Source organism: Macaca nemestrina, unplaced genomic scaffold (assembly GCF_043159975.1).
Source record: "Macaca nemestrina isolate mMacNem1 unplaced genomic scaffold, mMacNem.hap1 Scaffold_73, whole genome shotgun sequence".
In the NCBI taxonomy this organism is placed as follows: domain Eukaryota; kingdom Metazoa; phylum Chordata; class Mammalia; order Primates; family Cercopithecidae; genus Macaca; species Macaca nemestrina.
This window is the reverse complement of record NW_027257864.1, coordinates 239260-261628: the sequence shown is the minus strand read 5'-3', so window position 1 is coordinate 261628 and position 22369 is coordinate 239260. Positions and strand designations below refer to the sequence as shown.

The following is a 22369-nucleotide window of genomic DNA, read 5'->3' as shown; positions in this document are numbered from 1 at the left end:
AGGAACCACAACACAGATGGTCCCTGGCTCACAATGGTTACATTTGTGATTTTTCTTTTCAACCTTGTGATGGTGTGAACTAGTCACACTCAGTGCATTGTTCGGCCCGAGATGGGCTGCCTCTGGATGAACCCATTGTAAGTTGAAACTATTATGTCAAATGCACTTTCTATTTAGGATATTTTCAGCTTACACTGGGTTTATTGGAACAGTTTCATCCCACGGTAAGTCAGGGAGCATATATGCTCATAAAAGTAGAGAGAATCTCATAGATACCATGAAATATAATGTCTCTGATGTTATAGAGATACGATGAAAACAATCAAGTGGGACTTGGAAGCCTTGGAGGGACTCACATGGGCGGCTCCTGGAATGCAAACGTGAGCGCCACTGGCTTCTGGATGTGACATCTGTGCCTTCTGCTTAGCCCAGTGGGTTATTGGCTGCTCCCGAGGGCAGAGAGGTCCAGCGTTCCTGTGTTTAGGTGTTTGAGCTGCCTTAAGAGGCTAGGTCAATTCTCACTGGTGTCTTCAGGGCTTTAGGTCTTCTGAACAAGCAGGAGGAAGGACGACTTTGTAGAGCTTTGGAAATCTCAACGGACTTCGGGGCCATCCCCCTTGGCAGGAGAGAGCTCCACTGGAGGTGAGCAGGGTACCATGCATGCCTGTGCTGGGCCCAGACGTGTACGGACGTTGTGAGGGCCACAGGACGCAGATCGGTCTTGGTTCACAACTGGTGTCAATGGCCACGCAGCATTTCTGCCAGGTACATGACTGCGGGGACTTGGGTTTTGGGGTGTGCGTCCTGGTTGCCTAGTTGCTTGGAATACCCCCATTCAGACCCCAGCCTGAGTCACCGTGACAGGCCTCCGGCTTCACACGCCACACGGAAGCCGTGGCGTCGGTCACTGACGCCCACCAGCTGTCAGATGTGCGTATGTATCTTCCCTGGTCTCGTGATGTGTCTTGTTTTGAGGTTATAGTAAACGTTCTTTAAGAGGGGTTTTGGATTTTTTATGTTGTTTGCAAGGAGGCAGCAGGGAGTGCTTGAGCAGTGAGATCCCCTTCCCAACCAATGCAATTTCAGATCACAGCAGATAATTAGGGCAGCGGAGCTGTGGGATCACCTACCCAACCAATGAGAATTCAGATCACAGCAGGTAATTACGGCAGCGGGGTGGGTGGCAGAACCCTGAACTGTGGCTGTTTCTGGTGTCTTGCCCCGGACAGAGTGTGCTGGGGCCTCCGTGGTCCTCTGTGGGGTGGGTGGAGCACATGAGCTGGGTGCTGCTGGGCTGTGACTGGCTCCCCAGTCCGGGGTTTATGCAAGACTCGTTCTTAAGACAACTTGGAACCCAGAAAGCAACATGAGGAGAACGGGTTTGTGCGTTTCTGGATCCTTGGTGCTTCCCAGTCTCAGACGCTGTGCAGGCTCTGAGGGGTCTCGCCGGGAAAACTTGAACAGTTGGCCCCCGGGGTGGAGTGGGGCTGCAGCGGGTCTTGCAGAAACTGGAAGTGGGGGTGAGTGTGGCAAGCAGGACCTTTCAAATGGGCCCAGCAGGCTGCATCTGTGGAAATGGTGCCACCTAAAGCAGGGCTGTGGCCAGCAGGGCCTGAAAGGCTACAGCGGGCTCTGTTTCTGCTGTCTTGAGAGAGTCTCTGCATGGTTTTCCTTGGTCTTTGTCTATTTGGAGGACGCTTCCCCCTTTCTTGGGCTTACCAAGCCTTCTGAGCTGCCTTGTTGAGTATGACAAAGCCCTGAGAAGGCATTTTTATCGCATAATTATGTTATCCTGGTGGCTGGATAAATGACCTGCAAATGTGGGTGACTCAGTAGCTCTGAGGGTGCTCAATATCCAAGACAGGTGGGAAGAAAATGTTCAGGCAGGTGTCAGAGAATCTGTTCTCTGCTTCACACTGGGGCCCTGGTTTGCTGACAGTCTTCGCACTCGATCCAAAATGGGGATAATGAAGTCTCACGGATTCGGCTTCAGCTGAGAGCTGCCTCCAGCACAGTCTTGTGTGAGTAAGAGTTTATAGGTTTGGTGCAAAGGGCGGGCGTCAGTTGATCTTATTTGTGGTGGTGCTTATGGTGGCTTTTCCGTAAGGAATTTAGAGTTTATTAGGTTTGGCAAGGGAATCCTGAGTGATAAAGTGGAAGAATGCTTCAGGAAATTCTGGAACCTGCAGTGAGTTTGGAATCTGTATGAAATTGAGATTTAGATTCTCACGATTTCCTAATGCTACCCCGAAACCCAGTAGTTGAGACAGTCATAGAGCTTCAGTTGTGCTGCCCCGGTTCCCCATTTTAAAAGGAACACGTTGCTTTCATCTAGAATGTTCTGAGCTCTGAGTGCTGCCAGCGGAGTTTCCAGCTCTCTGCATCAGAGGGGAAGCCAGGACTGCGCTCACGGTGTCGCGGCAGCTGGGAGCTGAACCTGGACCTCAGGCACGTGTGATGCTGACCATTTTCTGTAAACTCCAAGGGTGCAGTGGTCTCCTTGGCACTGTACAGTCTTCTGAAGCTTTTGATGTGTCTGTACTTTATAGATTTTTCAGAAGTAGAAGGCCTTTTCCCACACCCTTGGGCTGAGTTTTGTCAGAGGCTGGTGTGTGGGAAGCACCACACCCACATTCTGACAGCGAAGACTCTGGTGCCCAAACGAGGTCAGAGTGGAAATTTGTTTTTCCTTCCCTCCAGTCTGGTCCAGCTGCTCCCTGCTTGGCCAGAAGAAAATCATGCTTATCCAAGTCATAGGCAAACCCCCGAAGTCAAACATTTGTCTTTTTTCTTTAATATACCCATTTAGTTTGTATGGGACGATAGATGGAGAAGTGTTTTTTAGGGGAAAATTAATTTCTTTAATTACAGAGAACTTTTTGGACAAAAACTGTAATCAAGAAGCTATTGTGTAATAAGATCTAGTTAAATACTACAGTTGAAAGCTCTTTATATTTGATCTTAAACTTGGGCCTGGTATGCATGTCCGCACGCTCGTGCTCATGACGCCAGGCTCAGCTGTGAACTACAGGCACGGTACAGACTTTCTGGTTGCTTTTTTGAAAGTCTTACTGCTTGGCCTCTCGGACTCAAATGTTGAGTTAGGTTGATTCTGTTCAGAATGTTCATCCCTCCATCTAGGGTCCAGTCATCTTTCAGGAAGGAACCGTCTTCCTCATCTTTGTCCCCTACAGTATTGTATATTTAATAGTTAAATATTTATAGGTTACATGGGTGACTGATCTGTTCATTAGGAGGCAAACAATGCCAATTTTTACATCATTATAATGGACTTGTTAAATGACTGTGAGTATAATGAAGTTTCCATGGCAAAAGAGGCTTTGCAGATGTGACTGTAACGGACAGTGGGATGGGGGAGGACCCTGGATTGTCCAGGTGGGGTCTAGCGTCCTCATATGTGCATTGATGGGAGGGAGTACGAGAGTCTGCCTCAGAGGAGGAGACCTGAGGATGAGATAGAGGCCAGAGGGCTGTGGGGCTGAGGGCGGGGGTGGGGTAGGGGCCGGGTGGGGCATTGTAAACTCTCCCTCCCGGGTTCGTGATTCTCCTCCCTCAGCCTCCCAAGTAACTGGGGTTACAGGCGTCTGCCACCTTGCCTGGCTAATTTTCGTGTTTTCGTTAGAGACGGGGTTTCACCATGTTGGCCAGGTTGGTCTTAAACTCTCGACCTCAGGGGATGCACCCACCTCGGCTACCCAAAGTTCTGGGATTCCGGCCATGAGCCACCACACCCAAGAACTTAATACCATTTTTTTTTTAAATCATAATAGGCTTGTTAAATGCTTACGTTAATGTTTATTTTTAAAAATGTTATCTGTGACCTTTCAGCTTTTCATAGCACTTCTCGTGTGAATATTTTAAAAAGGCCCTTTACTCGTGGGGGAGAAGCAGTTATCCCTTTCAGCAGAGGGAGATGGAGGAACAGGCCCTCGTGGGTCTGAGCACAGGCAGTCACCCCAACCTTGGTGATGGCTTAGGTCTGTTCTCCGTTCACCGTAGCGCATCCACTCTCATTGTCAGCTTAAAAATAAGCTTTTTCCTCTTTCTAATCAGAACAGTTAGTTTGCTAACCATCACGTTAAGGTATCAAGAATGATGGCTTTCAGGCCTCAGATATGACACAAGTAGTAAATGCAGCTGACCCTGAACAACATGGGTTTTGAGCTTCGAAGGATCACTTATGTTAATTATTTTCCAACCAAACCCTTACTGAAAAAGCCTGGCTTTGTGGAGGGCTGACGTTTCCTACATGTGGTTCCATAGGGTGGCCGCGGGTCCTGTGGATACGTAGATTTGGGTAAACTCGGGGGGTATTCTGAAATCCATGTCCCTGTGTATACAGAGGGACAACTGCAGCTTTTTAAAAGTTTGTGTCCTGCCTTGTCCTAAAAGGCTCCAAGGTGGATGCAAAGTTATTTCATCCTTTTGGTTTTCTTGGTGGGATATTGATGTTTATTCTTTAGTGTCTAAAATCCTGAGTGAACAGAGTTACCGCTTCAGGAACAAAGCCAGTCTGGAAACATATATTGAGATATCCACCTTTTCTTCATGGTTTCACAAAAGGCCATGATCATATTTTATTCGGTTGAACTGTAGGAAACTGCCAATATTTGCCGTTTTTGGCCTACAAAATGGCAAGTTCGTACGATATTAAAAACAAAGGCTCCCTGGATGGGGAAAATAGGAATCGGTGAGAACCTGAAGTTGTCTGTCATGGCCTCTGAGTCACAGGTAAATAAACCTGTGTGAGGGGAAGTTGGCTGTACAGTATTTTCCCTCTGTTTTGAGACTGTCAGAAAAAGGAAAGTTCCATTGCGTTGGGTCCCTTTTCCTCACCTTTGCTGCAGTGGGGACTTGCCATTATTCCTCTTGTTTCCAGTGCCCAGGAGGCTGATGCCACATAGAAGACCTGCAGGTCGGTGGATGTGAAACAGGCAACGGACATGTTGTGAACCTTGGGACGCATCTGAGAAGTGCGTGCTTGCAACAGGTCTGAGGTGAGGGCGTGTTCCATCTCCTCTCCCTTCTCTGGCTTTGCAGGCCTTTGAAGTTGGTCCTGGAAAGTGAAATTAGTTAATGCTGATTAGCTCCAGGTCAAAGCCTGGGGGCCGAAGAGACCCGCCCTTCACTCAGGGTGTGAAGCATTGGGCCTTCCCATCAGGAGGCAGCAGGGACTGGAGAAAGCCCCACATGCCCTCCAGTTCCCTTATGTTGAAATTTTTTGTAATCGGCCATGCCAGGTCATTTGGGAGGTAAGTGGGGGGTTCACATGGGGGTGTGCAGTATTCCTAGGTGTCAGGTGTGAGAGTTGAATTTGTAGAAGCTGTGCGGATAGGAAAGGGCCTGGCAGGGAGTGCTGTTTACACGGAGCCAATTTAACGCGAGGTCTGTGCTCTGCCTGGGTCCATGTCTGACCGATGTCTCCCAGTCTGCAACAGGACGTTGATGTGACTTGGTGCCATCGTCCCACTCTGTGTAGACGTCTGAGGATCTGTGCGCGGCTGCTCTGTGAGAATGAGTTGTGATAATGAACTGAGAAACAGTGAACAAACCCTGAATTGGTTAGCACTGGTTCCACAGCCACTTCTGCCGTGGTTGGGGTCATTCATAATAAAGTGTGCTGGACTCCTATGCAGAGCTCTGAATTTCAGAGGCCCTTTAACTCGGCAGCTAACCAGCCGCTTCCTTCAGAAGACATTTGAGTCCCCTTTACCTACCAGGGTGACCCTGGGAGTTTGAAGATGAGTGAGACAAGCCCTCCCTGTCTTGTGGATTTTACTGTCCAGAGGGCAGACAGATGTGGATGGTGAAGGGGGCCCTATCAGAGGTCAGCGCACGTCAGTTTGATTTCTTCAGCACTTGCTGTGTTCAGGCGGTGCCCTGGGCCATGTGCAGAGCATCTGGGGACACTGCCCATGGCATCCCAGGCACAGCTAGCATCTGCGCCATCTTCATACTTGGCCTGAGTTTTGGGGAAGTACCGAGGACGGCTTCTGCCCTTGCTGGAGAGAGTTGGAAGTGAGGGTAGCCCTCCACAAGGAGATGATCGCCAGCTGATTCCTCAAGAAAGAGAGGTGGTCCCCACATGGGCAGAGCAGGGCAGCATGCACAGACCTGGGTGTGGGTCTGGGGCATGTGCATCTGAGTGGGGTCTGCTGGGAGACAGCAGGGGTGAGGTGTGAAGGCAGTTGGAATTGACAGGATAAATGATCACTAAGGCGATGCTGGCAAAACATAAAATCGGGACTCTCTGGGGTAAACGTGGACTTAGGGTGACCCTGGGCATAGGTATTTTCAGGCTCTGAAGGCAGAGATTTAGGAAATTGGGGCAGAGCTGAGCCCCAGATGAGGATGAAGACCACCCTTGGGATGTTGAATGAGACAGGGGTGGAAACCCAGTGAATGTTGTTGGGTCAGTCCAGCAGGAAGGCAGCAGAGGAGACCGGTGTCCTCAAAGGCCCCATGGGGCCTGCCTCTCAAAGTACAGGGATTACAGGCATGAGGCACCGCTCCCTGCCGATACTTTTAAAATTTCTAAGCTACTCTCTCTCATACCCACTCCCATATTTTTTTTTTTTTTAGACTAGGTTTATGGCTATATTTTTTCCAAGGGAACCAAACAGTTACCTGTTTGAAGTACAAATAACACTGTGTTTAAAAACCGAAAATGCCAATTTGCATAGAAGTTTTCAAATACCCAGTTGGTTTGAGGCTTGCATTTCAGTGTCACTACCTGCTCTTAAATTTCTACATGATGTATAGATAGTGAGGCAGGGACGGTTCGTACATCTTCAGGTTTCGATTCTACTAACTTGGGCTATATTTTCATTTATTTTGGCACATCTGTGGGTGTGGCAAGCAAGGCCAGGGTATTTATTTTGAAGCTTGTCCAATAACAGTTGGGAAGATTTTCACATTTTCAGAATTTTCATAGTAATAGTCATAATTTACAAAGAATTTAAAATTGTGCAGTCATTATTTTGCTTTTTTCTAGATATGCCCTGAAACAGGGTTGCTAACTATCATTCTACATCACAGGATTCAGAACAGTACCCTTTTGGAGCAGAAGCCTGTAATCGAGGAATTCCGCCTAGTCAGTTCACTTTAAACTTGTTTAAAAGGTTTTCTTTCTCCTAGTTGGCACCTGTGGCTATAGTTTGTTTTCACTGCTGAGGAATATTCCATGATGAAAACTGTAATTCATCTGTTTTTCATATCGGTGGACATTTGGATTATTTTGGGAGGGTGTGTATGTCTATTCAGCCTTCCTTTTTTCAGGATTTTTTGTAGAAGATAAAGTAACAGTGTAAATCCTCTGCTACGGAGCCAACACGAACCCTGATGACAGCCACACAGACTCATGCACAGACTCTCAGGCCTTGTTACCAACGCACAGAACCATTTTCTTAAGTTGAAACCCAGTAGCAGAACCTGAAGCCATGTGAACGGGTCCTCCGATCTTACACTTGGAATTCACTTTTTATTACTATGTCTGCTAATTAGGAAGCATATCAATTATAGAGAAAACTGAGAACGTAAAATTATATGTTTATAACAGAAAAAAACTTATTTAATAGCCCAGAGCACATGGCTATGTTTTTCCCTCATGCCACACCACTGTTTTCTTTGCTTGAAATGGGAAATGACACTTGAAGGCGGTTTTCTAGCGACTGTTAGACTGGCATAGTTCTTCAGAGACAGAGGATGTAAAGCACATGGAGAATTTCTGTTTGTGGAATGTGATTTCCCGGTCACTTCATTCAGGCTGCCGCCGCCTTCCCCTCTGGCCGCCTGCACCATGGGACGTCTGAGGAGGTCCCTGTTTCATCCTCTGGAAATTCTGAAAAGGAAGGAGAGGAGGGCGTGCAGGGTGTGATGCATTTGTGTTGGTCCTTCCAGCTTTTATTTGGAGTCTCGGCTGCCTTGGTGGTTCCCGCCTTTATGTACCTAGCTCGTGGCTTCGTCCTTGTGTCTAATTCACAGGCAGAGGGATGGAAAGGGAAGTTGTATTCAGCCAACAGCTTGATGTTATTCTCAAGGCTCAAATCGACTGGGTATTTGGAGACTTCTGTGCAAATGGGCATTTTTGGTTTTTAAACACGGTGTCTTATTTGTACTTCAAATGGGTAACTGGTTCTCTTGGAAAAAATATAGCCATAAAGCTGGTTCTTTAATAAAAAAAAAAAAAAAAGGAGTGTGTGTGAGAGAGTGGCTTAGAAATTACACCAATAATGGTTGGGCCTGGTGGCTGAGGCCTGTAATTCCAGCACTTTGAGAGGAGGAGGCAGGTGGATCCCCTGAGGTCAGGAGTTCGAGACCAGCCTGGTCAACATGGTGAAACCCCGTCTGTACTGAAAAGATGAAAATTAGCCGGGCATGGTGACAGGCACCTGTAATCCCAGCTACTTGGGAGGCTGAGGCAGGAGAATCACTTGTACCCGGGAGGCAGAGGTTGCAGTGAGCCGAGATTGTGCCACTGCACTCCACCCTGGGTGACAGAGTAGAAACTCCATCTCAAAATAGGAAGGAAAAAAAAAAAACACCCCGGTAGATGGCGGATTATTTCATTTTTAGTGACAGGATGAATTGGATATGTTTGCAGTATTGATCTTGACAAGGGAAATGGTGAGAACCAAATGTGCCTCCCAGCTTGGGCCTCGCCGTTGGCAGAAGACCCTGGCGGGCAACAGACTGGAGACTCGGAAACCGAGGGGAGAATTCTCACGCCTTGATGCTGGTGCAGTGTGTGCTTCTGGACTCCTGCTGGAGGGAGTGACCCCTTTGCCCTGCAGGCTTTGGTGCTGTGGAGACCTTAGGACCTGCCCCTCCTGGCACACCTTTGGGTATGGCGAGCAGTGCCAGGGCTGAGGCACAGGTGCTGAGCCGGGAACGTGGGACGGGAGAGGCTGCACACGCCAGCAGGTGTCTACTGCAGCAGCCGGGGGTGTCCGCAAGGGGGCGGGGCGTTGGTTTTCTTCCTTGAATTTGGGTGGGGAGGGTGTCCTGGGGTGCTGTGTCTGCACTTGTGTTGCTCTGAGGTCAAGTTGTGGCCCCGAGTCCCTGTCCCTCTGCCAAAGTGAGGGTTTGCCCATTTTCAGGTCAGATTTCCCTTGGGTCCGGGTCTCTAGGAGTGGGGCACATTCGAAGGGGGCGTGAGCACGGTGGACGTGCATGGGCCTCTTCCTCTCCCCTCAGCTCCTGGGCTGTGTGTGAAGAGCTGCCCAGCGGAATCACTCTCCTGCCTGGTGTTTCATTCACCAGAAATCGTTCTCACTGTGGACTCGTGAGTCAAATGTAATGGAGGAATGAAACGTGCTGTTGCTGGATGCCACACACAGCATCAGGAGCTTAGTTGGGGATTATATGATCTTACCCCACACCTTAAAAGTAAAGACTGTAGTTGTCAGGCCTCTGAGCCCAAGCCAAGCCATCGTGTCCCCTGTGACTTGCAGGTATATACGGCCAGATGGCCTGAAGTAACTGAAGAATCACAAAAGTGCAAATGCCCTGCCTGGACTTAACTGATAACATTCTACCAGAAATAAGTGAAAATGGCCGGTCCTTGCCTGAAGCGATGATTTTTTTTTTTTTTTTTTTTTTTTTTTGGTGAAATTCCTTTTCCTGGCTCATCCTGGCTCAAAAAGCTCCCCCGCTGAGCACCTTGTGACCCCCACTCCTGCCCGCCAGAGAACAACCCCTCTTTGACTGTAATTTTCCTTTACCTATCCAAATCCTATAACATGGCCCCACACTTACCTCCCTTCCCTGACTCTCTTTGGACTCAGCCCGCCTGCACCCAGGTGAAATAAACAGCCATGTTGCGCTCACAAAGCCTGTTTGGTGGTCTCTTCACACGGGCGTGCATGACAATAGTTAAGGGGATACTGAAGTCTTTGGCAGCTCCAAGAACCTTTTCAGTTTGTGTCAGGACATTTTAGGCAGAAGGAAGAGCTTGCTTAGAGAAGCTTACAGAAATGTTTGGTGCAGTGCCATTAACTCGTGGAATAAATGTGTAACTTTCCGTGGAGGCCCTCTGGAAAGAGATGCACTTTGAGTGCACCTTGGCCTGCTCGCTACAAGAATCGGCCATGTCACCCCGCTTTCCGTGGGTCTGCAGGTGTGCGTGGTCCATTGCCCTGCACCGTGGCCATGGAAGGGAAGATGATCTGGAATGTTGGCGACAGTTATCGGTGTGTGTTGATGTGTGCTGCTTTCTACAGGGGAGAACATTTCTGTTTAATAAACATCTCATCAGGATGATGACTGCAAGATATTTGAGTTTCATTCAATAGTGTTTCGGGGTTCCTTCTGTTTTTAATCTGCTTTCTAGCACTAGGCAAGTGAAGACATGGAAAGTAAAAACCCATCAAACTTGTAGAGACATGGTGTTGTGTAGGAGCAGACTGTAGCCTCTGGCTCTGTTTAAAGATTGTAGTAAACCTCTTACCTGGCATGGTCAGGGTGTAAATTATCTTGTTTAATCGAAATGTGTATGAGTCAAAGCTGGCGCCTGTATTGTTGATGAAATACCAGATTTTAAGGGAACATGTCAATGTGCCGTAAGATACCAACAAAGTTCCTCACTGAGGTTCGGCGCGGGTTCGGAGGAGCTGAGCCTTAAGTCACCGGGGTCGTCTCTGGGAGCAGATGCTCAGTGTGGGCATTAGTCACTTAACCTTTCCAGAGCTGAGGAACAGCTCTCTGTGATGGTTTTTGGAACCTGCATTTTGAGTCAGTTTGTCCCACTTGACTCGAAGTTGCCGCGCAGTTTCAGACCTTTGCCTCCACCGTGCGCTCGTTTTCTTGTCCCCTGATAACTGCCTCGGTTGCCCCGGCCTGACATTTGAGCCTCGTCGCTCATGGACACAGGCTCCATGGTGGGGCAAAGGCCGCGACTCCGGCTTGCACAGTTCCGTGCCTCTCACCATGGTTTATCACATCACGCCCAGGATCTCCCGTTTAGAGGAAGAGTGTCCCTTTCCTGCAGGCCCTGTGTGGTGTGGAAACCACCCCTACCTACCTTTCTCCCGTTTGAACTGTACCGTGAAGCTATTTCTGTCCTAGTCAACCATCAGAATTTAAGGAACAGTAATTTATGTAACTTATTACACGCTTCTCAGCAGTTCTTTATGAATTTCATTCTGTTGTGAAATTATCGCAGTTTTCACGGCTATGCTGGTTTCAGGTTGTGGCCCTTGAAATGAATTGCCTTCCCCATTGTGTGTTAAGGTTGTGCCTGGGAGCTGTTGAGGCCTCACCTCTGCTTAGGGCAGTGGCTTTGCTCTCCTGACAACAGGAAGAATCTTATTTAGAGCATTTCTAATGTGGTTTTTGCTTCCAGACAGGATTATTTTTTTCACAGAGATGGCCACTAAAGTCATAAATTATGCTCAGGATGGACACACGGGTCAGCTGACAGAGTGGAGTCCAGAACAGATCCAAAGAGGCAAAAGCAGTTCAGTAGAATTTGAGTCTTTTCAACAAATGGTGCTGGAATTATGGGACAGCCGTATGCAAAAGAGTGAAAACAGGGAGAAATTCCTGTATGAAAATTAAGGTGGACCATAGCCCTGAATGTAAAATACCAAACTACACAACTTATAGAAGAAACGGAAATTGTCGAGACCTAGGGTGAGAGCTCTTATCCATACCATGATCCATAATCAAGGAAGAAAACAAGTAGGTAAGACTCATGAAAATTAAACTTCTAATATAAAAGACACCCCTAGGGAATTGAAGAGACACATTTTCGATAGATGGGGAGAAGATGTCTATGAACCGTGCAGCCGGCAAAGGACTCGTATCCAGAATGCACAGGACTCCCACGCCTCATGACAGAGAACAAACCACCTGACTTAAAAGAGGAAGAGACCTGAACAGATGCTTCACTGAGAAGGACGGGAGGATGGCCCGAAAGCATCTGAAATGACCTTCAGCGTGACTGGTTGCACCGAGATGTGCACCGAAGCCGCAGTGAATTTGTTCACGCCCCTGCTGGAGCGCCTGACTAAGGTCTTCCGACAGCCCCAGATGCTGGTGAGGACAGGCAGTCGGGACTCCTGTGCGATGCTGGGGTTCAGCATGGTGCAGACAGCTTGGCGGTTTCTTACAAAACTGAACTCACACAAACGTGGGTCCCGGTGACCCCAATCCTGTGTATTTACCCTAGAGAAACAGAAGCTGATGTTTAAGAAAAACTGTGCCCAGATGTTAATAGCGCTGTCTATAGTTGCCCAACACGGGTTACAGTGTGCCACAGCCATACGTGTAATAATAATCACCCAGCAACCCCGAGGCCTGGCTGTTGATTACAGGACACCCTGGGTGCACCTCCAAGCACGAAGCCCAGGAAATCATGATTTTGCGAGGGTTTTGCCACAACATTCGCAAAAGACAGACCCAGGGGATGGGAGAACACAGAGAGGGTGGTGCTGGGAATGGGAGGGTATGCCTATGAGGCCCCGTGAGTGGGTTTGGGGCTGTTGGACTGTTCTGCTTGTGTGATGATGATTATGGGAATATTTGTGCCGAAATTCACAGAACTGAACACTGTCCACTTTACAGTAATTTTTAAAAAGTGGTAATATGCTCATTCTCAGGACTGTTTTTAATGGAAGATGGAGTTTTCAGATGATTTGTTAGGGCAAGCCTGTCTCAAGAGTTGGTAGATGATTCGTTAGGGGCCTGTCTCAGGGCCCTTGGGTTGGGTTGGGATGGGATGGGATGGGATGAGATGGGATGGGTTGGGTTGGGTTGGAAAAGCCTTCCCTGTTGCGGGCAGTAGCATGGGGCATGGAAAGGACATCGCCAAGGAAACACGTAGAATCCTTTGAGGAAACGTGCATTTCTAGCTTGCTATAAGATAGAATTGGAAATTGTGACGGTTTTGTTTCCTAGAGTCTTGGTAGAATAGGGAAGACAGTGTAATAAAAGCTAATTTTGAAATGAAGAATTTGAAAGATTTTCAACAGCAATAGCTCTAGGAAGTCACCCTGGAAATGTTTTTAAAGATGTTTAGTAGCAATAGCTCTAGGAAGAGTCACCCTGGAGTTGCTTCTTGAGCATTGGTTTCCTGGCTGTATCTTCCGACTTTCATTTTTGAGTTTTGCTGTGAGTTGGGGATGTGTGGGAATAGCCATCCCCAGGTGTTGGGTAGGAGGCCCTGCAGGGGGGTGCTTGTGACCCGAGGCCTGAGGCACTGTTTCCACCTAGCTTGGAACATGGGGACTCTTGTCAGTGGCTGGAGTAAGAGTACCAGCCTGGCAGGCTGGGGGAACCCCGGGGTGGTCTGGGCACTGTCATCCCTGCCTGCAGGATGGCAGCTGGAGGAGCTCGAAGGCTGCCTGCCTCGTGGCTGTCAGCGCAGCAGCTCCTCCTGGCCCTGGAGCAAGCTTTGGGTCTGTGAGTCTCTGCGCCGGGACTTGCCTCCTGGGACCTCCGCCACTGTCCTGAGGGCCCTGGTGCCACTTTCCCGGTGGGACCCAAGCCTCAGGCAGCTGCGACCCCAGATTCGGTTGCTTTCCCTGCCGTCTCATTCCAGCACCAGTGCTCACCTCACTCAATGTAGAGCCTCAGGTTCCTTCAAGATCCCCAGAGATGGAATCTCCCAATTTTACAAGATAGTTGGTGACAAGATTTGAGTGGCACTGATTTAACTCAGCTTCCAGAGTTTAAGTTCCCAAGACACAGTCCTGCTCCTTTCCGGGCCTCATCCTGTGTGGCTGGTGTGGATGTGGGGTTTCCGGAGGGTGGGGTAAGGTAGGTCAGCAGTAGGGGGATGGCTCATTATTGGTCGCTCAATGCCTTGAAGATAACTAGGAGTAATGACCTTTATAGGGCTGTAGGTTTGGGGTATGTGCGTGTGTGTGTGTGTATATATATATATATATATATTTAAACGAGGTGGACACAGTTATCACTGCATTTTTCTGACATGAAACTTGGAGAGCAGAGGGTTTAGGAAACTCCTGAAGCCACACTGTCAGTGGGACCCGGGCGGTCTGGCCTTAGACCCTGCACTCTTTGCCCCTCGCCACGCTGTTTTTGCCTGTCTCTGGGCAGCATTTGATAGCTTGTGAAACAAGATCAAGACTTACTATGAGTGGATACGCCATTATCTGAGATCCAGAACGTTTCCTGGACCTGGCGTTGCCGATGTCACGTAAGGGGAGGTAAAAACATTTTCATTGTGGTCACTGGGGCTCCTGAAATGGTGTTTTTCCCAGTGAACATTGACTCAGAAAAATCTGTTAACTCAATACTATATGAACAGGAAGAAGTGTGTTGGGCTCTAGTTAAATGTCTCAGAGCCACAGAAGTAAATGAGGGCACCTTCCGAGCACAGCCTCCCAGAGGAAGCCAAGGACGTTTGCCTGGAGGGTTTGCCATGAAGCAGGACTCGGGTAGGGCTGGTCTGCCTGGAGAGGCCTCTGCCATGATGTAGGTTAGTTGAAGTAGTTGAGGGGTAGTGGCGTGAAGTCGGTGGGCCCCGAGGAAGCCCCTAGCAAGGCTGATTGCCGTGGGATGGAAAACTGCCATTCAGTGGCTGTAATCCTGGCTTCACGGGTCTGACGTACAATCCTGTACTTGGATACTTGGATCCCAGCCAGGTCAGATGGCCCTGAAAGGACATTTGGACTGTGACGGCTGCACCCATTCTCAGCATCTGTAGGGTCTCCTATGTATGTGTGTGTTTCTATTTTCTTTCAGCACAATTTCTCTCTCCCAGTGAAGTCGCGAGAAACAGAAGGAAACATGGAATGAAGATGTGATTGAGGAAAGTGTGGTGTGGTCTTCGACCTTCTTTTGCTTTTGTTGGTGCTCAAGAACTCCACCTGACCTCAGAGCTGAGCGTTTCTGCAATGAGGTCCTGCCTTTTATCCTACCTCGAGGCCTGTTGAGACACTCCAAGAAGCTTCGTTAACAAGTTGCCTTTTCCTTTTACAGCAGTGGGATATATTTGCGGCAAAATAAAGGAATAACCCCCCAATATGGTGATGAAATGCATTTAAGTATAGATAACATTCAGTCTTGAAGGGCCTGGGATTTTAATCATCTTTGGGTCGTGTAACAAGTGGTGTTGGTGATTAAAATCTCCTGACAGCTTTGGTCTGCCACGTTCCTCAGTTTTGAATGATGATCTTCCTGGTTGTACCTTGGAGGGGCATTTGTGTCAGTAGAGAGCAGAGTGATGGTTCCCAGAGGCTGGGAAAGGACAGAGGTGAGGCCCCTGAAGGACGCTGGTCTTTCTGGTTTAGGGGTTTAGGGCTCAGCCACCTTCCTGTGTCCGTGTAAATTATACCCAGGATCATATTCACTCGCCCCACTTGAGTTGAGCATTGGAGCTTCAGGATGTGTGTGCCTACATCACCTGGGCCGTGATCCTGGAGTTGGGTGAGACATTCCCGGGTTTATAGAATTCCTCTGAGTTTATTGAAAACAGAAGCACTTGAGGCATTCGTAATGCTATTTCTTGAACATAACTTAGGTTCAGTTCTTCAGAAACATTTATCTGAGGAAGCATCTATAATTTTTGTTTACTGCCACTCAGTGCTAGAAAGAATTGTGCAACACTCAAGTGAGTGGCATTATTCCCCTCCCTCCACCATGCAAGCAAGATTAAAGGTACCTCTGGCTCCCCTCAGTCTTCTCACCTGCAGGGCGCCTGGCGTGGCAGTGTGCTGCCTTCCATCTTCTTTCTGGGGAGAATTAGTTGTGTTTGTGTGTGCTGCTCAGCTCAGCCTGGTGCGGTTGTGTGGGTGAGGAGCTTGGTTGCTAGGTGACCCTTCCAGGCCTGCCTCCCACCTCCCTCGGCCTTGTTCTAAACTGACAGATAACCAGTGTGTTTTGGAAGAGGACAGCAGCAGGGCAGGAGAGAGTTTGTTCAGACTTTCTCCGTGCACTGACGTTTGAGCCTTCATTCAGCCTGGGCCGTTCTACAGAGCTGCCTTTGTGTGTTGCAAACCACTTCCTCCCAGGAACCGTGCTTTCAGAGGTTTGGAAATGTGACTGAACTCATCTTCAATTTAAAGCGTACTATTAAATTTTAATGTTGAAACAGATGTATTTTATGGCCTTTATTTGATTTCTCTTGATTTTTTCCCCCATATGAGACATGGCATCTTAAGGGAGACAGCATGGTGTTGGCCTCCTTTCCTAAGGATGGAAGTGAATTCTGAAAGCCCTTTATGTAGGCAGTGAAATATTCAGGGAACCGTTATTATAGCTATGCCTGTCCATGTAAAGCGAGCACGACTCATAAGCAGAAAAAAGTGCAGCCCGGGGGCAAGGTGAGCCCTCATGCTGCCTGTGCCTCACCTCCCCACCATGAGGAACGGAAGTGCAAGCGCAGGTGGTTGAGTTAGCCTCCAAGCCCAGCCTGCACCCCCTCACATCCCTCTGCATCTGCAGGGGCACAGGCCATGCTTCCATCCCTCGCTCAGTGCCACAGCTGATGCATCAGGAACAGGGGGTGCTGTCTGCCCCTTGCTCGGTGCCAGGGATGATCTGTCAGGATCCCTCGTGCTCATCTGGTCCTCCTGTCTTCATCACCAGCCTCCTGCTGGTAACGGGCTTGTTATTACCTTGGTAAGGGTAATAACATACCCATACCAAGGTGTTGTGGGGCGGTGCTCAGTCCTCCGAGGGAATCGGCCCTTAGCCGCTTCATATTCAACAGGACCGGGAAATGGGTTCTTGTTCCATGTCCTGGATCCCAGGAAGCCATGGTCCTGGACCCTGTAATGCCCAGGGTCTTCGTGAGAAACGCTGGTGCCACTGGAGCACAGCCCAGCCCCCTCCAGTTTCTCTGCTTTGTAACTGCACTTGTGTTTAGCAGGTCTTCCAGGACTTAGATGCTGCTTGGTGTGAGCCAGGTTTTGTGTGGAAAGAGGACAGGTCTGAGCTGGCAACGAACCAGCCCAGAATCATCTTTTATGCTTCCAGATTCTGTGGCCAAAAACTTACCCGTGGACATTGAGGGTGATGCATTTCTGCTCCAAGACGTCTGTGGACTCAGCTGGAGGGATGGAAAGGATGTGGAGCCTCTTCACTCCTGGCCTGGTCTTGGACCTGCTGTGGAGCCTCTCAGTGGCACCAGGGCCCCCTTGTGTCACAGCAGTCTTGGGTGGTTGCACTGCCCCAGGATGTCCCAGGCTTCATGATGTCCCGGCTCCCCTGGCATGGCAGCCTCAGGCGGGTGGCACTGCTCTGACGGACGTCCCAGGCTTCATGACGGTAGGGCCTCCTTGTGCCATGGAGGCCTTGTGATGGTGGCACTGCCCCAGGGTTTCCCAGGCTCCAAGACCAGTGTTCCGTCCAGCGAAGGGAAGTTGTACTGTAAGGTCTAGTCTCGGAAGGTGCCTGGGGTCCTATCCTTCAGAGTGGTCCTACACTCACCAGAAATCAAGCCAGGAGGTCCTGCCAGAATTTGCAGCTGCGTTTCAGGTCGTTCCACAAGACCTCTTTTATTTTGGCCTAGTCAGGTATATAATTCTTTTTCTCTTTGGTTTTTTTCAGACAGGCAAAAAAAAAAAAAAAACCTTTTTGTTGCCCAGGCAGTGGTGTGAGCACAGCTTATTACAGCCTCAACCTCCCAGGCTCAAGTGGTCCTCCTGCCTCAGTCTCCTGAGTAGCCAGGACCCACAGGCACATGTCCCCCATGTCCCCATGCCTGACTTATTTATGTATTTTTTTTAGAGATGGATTTTTGCAATGTTGTCCAGGCTGGACTCGATCTCCTGGACTTAAGCACTCCAGCTGCCTCAGACTCCCAAAGTACTGAGATCACAGGCATGAGCCACCATGCCTGGCCAAATGTGTTTCTAATTTCAAAATTAAGAGGACCCAGAGCCAGTTAATTACGTCTCTATTGGAACATGCTCCTTATAGTACATTAGGAAAAATCATCCAGAACTTGGAAAAGGGCCTGGACAGACACAGCCTTCGAGGTTTTCTGATGAACCCCTGGGGTCTTTAACCATCTGGACGGATGTACCGTGTCAGACTCACTGTTGTCGACGGGCTGAAGCCCAGGTTTCATGAGGTTATGTGTCGGCTTGTAGTACTTTCTCTGGCAGAGATGCGAGTGACTTCTGCTCACTGAGAGGCTCATGTCAGGGACTTCATGGCCTGAGGGACGGCAGCCTGTTTGAGCTGATCGAGCAATCTCGCACTACCCTTATTTTCTGAAACGCCTATGAGTGACTTCTCACATGGTCTCTGAAGCGGCTTCATGCCCGCCCTCCTTGGTAATGATCGAATGCTTTTTTTTTGACCCCTCTTCCCCTTTCTTTGGGGTGTTCCAGTCTCAGTTCTCATGTGTTCTGCTTCTGCGGGAATTTCTGAAGCTGCTGAGTGTAGAAAGCACTGAGGAGGCTGTGCTCCCACCCCTGTGAGCCTTCCAGGCATCATCCTCTCCCGTTGGCGAGGCGGCGTCCATGGCACACCGAGGAGGCTGTGCTCCTGTCCCCTGTGAGCTTTCCAGGAGTCCTCGTCTCCCCTCCAGGGGGACGGGAGGAACTTTTCAAACCCTACTTAAACTTGTTTTCATGTCTTTGTTTTAACAGATTTCTTTGCATCTTCTCCCTTATCCAGAAGTGAGGGTGATCGCTGAGTTATTCACGGGAGTCAAGAAACCACACGCAGCCCAAAGTGACGTTTGTTTCCCTGGAATGATTTGTGTGTGTTCACCTTAAAATGCAACTCAGTAAAACAGGTGTGTTTTGAGGAATAACTTTAAATTACCCAGGTAAAAATGTGACAGTTAAATGTCATCGTCTGTGTGGGTGTCCACAGTCCCCTTCTGTGATTGCATGTGAGTTTGTGACTTGTGGTTATTTTTGAAGAAAGAAAATCTGTTGCTGAGGACTTCAGAGGGTGCGCTGGGATTGTGTAGGGTGGACATCGGGGTCTTCAGTGTGTGGCTTCCTTGAAGAGGTTCAAATTAAGGCTGAGAGTCCCTACTCCAAAATGCTCCGAAGCATGAAACATTCCGAGCTTCCCCATGACACTCGAAGGAAATGCTCTTCGGAGCACTTTGAATTTCTCGCTGGGGATGCTCAACTGGAAAATGAAACATTGCTGCAAGACCCTTCTGGCCCCAGGAGGCTTGGATAAGGACATGGAGGGGGCCTGTGCCGTGTGTCCCTGGAGTGTGAGGCAGCCTGGGCTCGCTGGACTGGTTTTTGTAGGAGCCACAGAAAGGAAAGAGGGTCAAAGTGGCCACGTCTGGCTCCTGAGAAGGCTGGACCAGAAGGAGGTGGGCACGGAGGGCAGCAGTTGAGTCCCCAGCGTCCGGGTCTCCTGTCTGGTGGAGTTGAGAGCCTCCTCTAGTTTTGGCCTCTCCCCTGTCAGCAGCCACTGAGGCCTGAAGGGAGAGGAGGGGGCTGAGGAGAGGAGGAAGGATAGGCCTGCTTCTGGAGAGGGCCAACATCGGCCTGTGCTAGCCTCGTTTGTTACTCCCGCGTCCACGGTGCACGGCTGTGCTTCATGGTGTAGCGGTTCCCGGAATGTGCAGCGCTCTTGTCTGCAGTAACAGCTTTGTCTCCGACCCTTGGAGGCAAGTTACCTTTTTCCCCAGTGAAAAGAGGTAGAAAATCTTATAGAAATGCATTTGCTCTAATGTCTATTTTCCGATAAGACATGGTCGCTTAGGCTAAATATTTGGGAGGTCAAGGCAGGAGGATCACTTGAGGCCAAGGGGTTGAAGACCAGCCTGGACAACATAGCAAGATCCCATCTGTATAACAGAAAAATTAATTGAGTGTGGTGGTGCGTGCCTGTGGTCCCTGCTACTCTGGAGGCTGAGGTGGGAAGATCACTTAAGGTTACAGTGAGCTGCGATTGCTCCACCATACTCCAATCTTGGTGACAGAGCCAAGACCCTGTCTCAGAAAGAAAAGTTAAAAAAAAAATCCAGAAATGTCATTTTCTTTTTAAATCATCCGAAAAGAAAAATCGTTTTTTTCTAAGAATGTAAAGGGAAACTGATACGATTCTTTCCTCGCATTGTTTTTCCTTTTCAAATATTTACAGTAGTCCGTCCACATCGTCTCTCATCTCATTACAAAGCAGCAGGTGTCTTTGAGGTTAGTGGTGTTTCTCTGCGTCGCACCTTGGAGAACAGCCAGCATGAAACCTCTTACCACAATCGTGCGCATCGTTTGTAGTCCCAATTAAAATCCTCTCCAGAGATGCCTGTGCTGCTTTTTATAGCAGAACTTTGGTTGTCCTGAAATGTGCATTCAGCTAATGGTTTTAAGTTCATATCTGAGATGATGTTGTATAATTCATGAAGCATATGGGATCAGTAATGATTGAAGATAATTCTGGCTGATGTCATTTAGAGGATACTTTTCACTTCAAGTTAAAGCTTCCTTCGCGATAGTCATTTTGGGATTCATTTAACTATGTGCTTTATTTCATAGCTCAAATTTTCATTAGTCATTTCATAACATAGGATTTTGAAAGCAGATTTGGCAAAATATTTCTAACAAAATGTTTGCTTATGGCGTCCTAAGGAACAGCACTCAGAATTGCTGATAACTGTGGTACATTTTAAGGCTGACGATAGAAGTCACTTGAACGGGAAGGGGTGCTTTGTGAGGCAGATGGGGTTTGAACCCCGACCCTCCTGATACACCAGTCCTGACCCTGGCCTTCTCTCCTCTCCACTGGGAGATGAGAAGGTGCCAGCGTCCACCTCATAGGCCGTCCTGAGAACCTGGGACTAAGGACTTGTGTTCCTCTTGCAGGTGGCGCAGATGTGGGGGCTTGACGATATACACACTGGGCTTACAGATCCCCAGGCTGGCAACCCAGAGAAATCACGAGGGCTCGGCCACGACCCTGGAGGGAGATGGGTACTGGCTCAGGTATGCGAAATATGAGTCCTCATTTCCATACAGTGTCACCTACGACAGCGTCAGGTGAAAGCCAGTGGTTTGGCATTCCTGGGATAGACAGTCCTGGAATTACAAGGGAAGCTTTTTACTCCTCCCCTCTGAACACATGAGGTCCATGGTCCCCTCACATTTAACGCTGGGAATCCGAATCAGTGACTCCTTGTCCACCTGAGGACCACCCAAGAGGATCCACACACCTGCTACAACAGTGGCTCCGCACCTGGTCAGCAGGGGAGCAAAGCAAATCCCACCTTTATGACTAAACTGAATTACCCCGACACTGGCAGTCTGCAGTGACGTCTCCGGTCTTGGCCCCCGCTCCCCGTGGGGACAGGAGGTGGCTTCAGGAGGCTGGTGATGAATGCCTGAATGAAGTCGACTTGTGACTGCAGTTCTGTCTAAGGGCCTCCCTGGGTGTTAGATGTCAGTAAATGACACCTATGTGTGGATCTCATGTGCTGAGAGAAACAGTGGGGGAAATCAAAGCTTGTGGAGTCTGCAGGTTCTGGACTTGGGGGTGTGTGCACCTGTGTACTTGGTGAGTGGTGTGATGTCTGGAATGAGTGTGCACGTGTGTCATGTTTGTGCGTGTGTGGTGAGTGTATTTAGCAGGTGTGGGTGGAGTGAGCATGTTCATGTGTGTCGTATGTATTTGAGGGTGTGTGTGGAGTGTGTACATGCATCACATTTGGTAAGGGTATTTGAGGGTGTGTATGGAGTGCATATATGCGTTTGCGTGTATAGTATTGGGTGAAGGGGTGGCGTGTGTGGAGTAAGCATGCACACGTGTATGCTGTGTGTGGGGTTTCTACGTGGTCCTCCCCTGAGCCTGCTCCTGGGCCCTGCTGTCCTGGCAGCTTTACAGTTTGGTGCGTCATTGATTCCGGAAGATTCTGGAACCAAATTCTGAAGCTGTGATCACAAACTTGCAGCCCTGGAGGACGCTGGCCCATGGAGCTGGCACGAGGGTCTCTGTGCTGGCCTCTCCCTGGGCTCTGTCCACAGAAGAGCATGTCCGATGATTAAGCTGTGCGAGTCTGTGGCTCCCCAGCCTCCAGTCAGCCCTCGGTTCTGCCCCACCTCTGTTTTTCTTGCTGAGGGGCTCCGGGAAGTGGTGCCTGGGATGGCGTTTTCACCCTGGGGTTGCTTCACCAGCTGCCCAGGTGCTGGCTGTCTGAGGCCTGCTGCCATCCTGGGTGGACGGGGCTGTCGCGGGGGCATTCCTGAGCACCTGCGGGAAGGCAGGGTTAGGAGTGCCAGAGGTGAGTGGCTTCCTCCCACACTTGATTTTCTGGAAAGTTCTGGGTCTCCTATTTTTCCCTAAGGGAAGTTAGAAACTGAGTTTGTCTTTAGGGGAACGTCTTCGCAGCGTCTGTTGTTTGAATGTTCTCCAGGTGTGGAATACTCGGGGCCGTATGTGTTTGGGAACATCCGTGTCCTGAGCG

The 22369-nt window shown here is 49.2% G+C and overlaps 1 long non-coding RNA gene across 1 annotated transcript; it reads left to right on the top strand.

The window, feature by feature from the left end:
• The first annotated feature begins 230 nt into the window (after positions 1–230).
• On the top strand, positions 231–21793 carry LOC139361620 (uncharacterized). The gene is made up of 4 exons (XR_011619200.1): positions 231–2021; positions 4901–5018; positions 18588–18736; positions 20775–21793. It is a non-coding gene; the product is annotated as an uncharacterized lncRNA (long non-coding RNA).
• Positions 21794–22369: the final 576 nt, after the last annotated feature.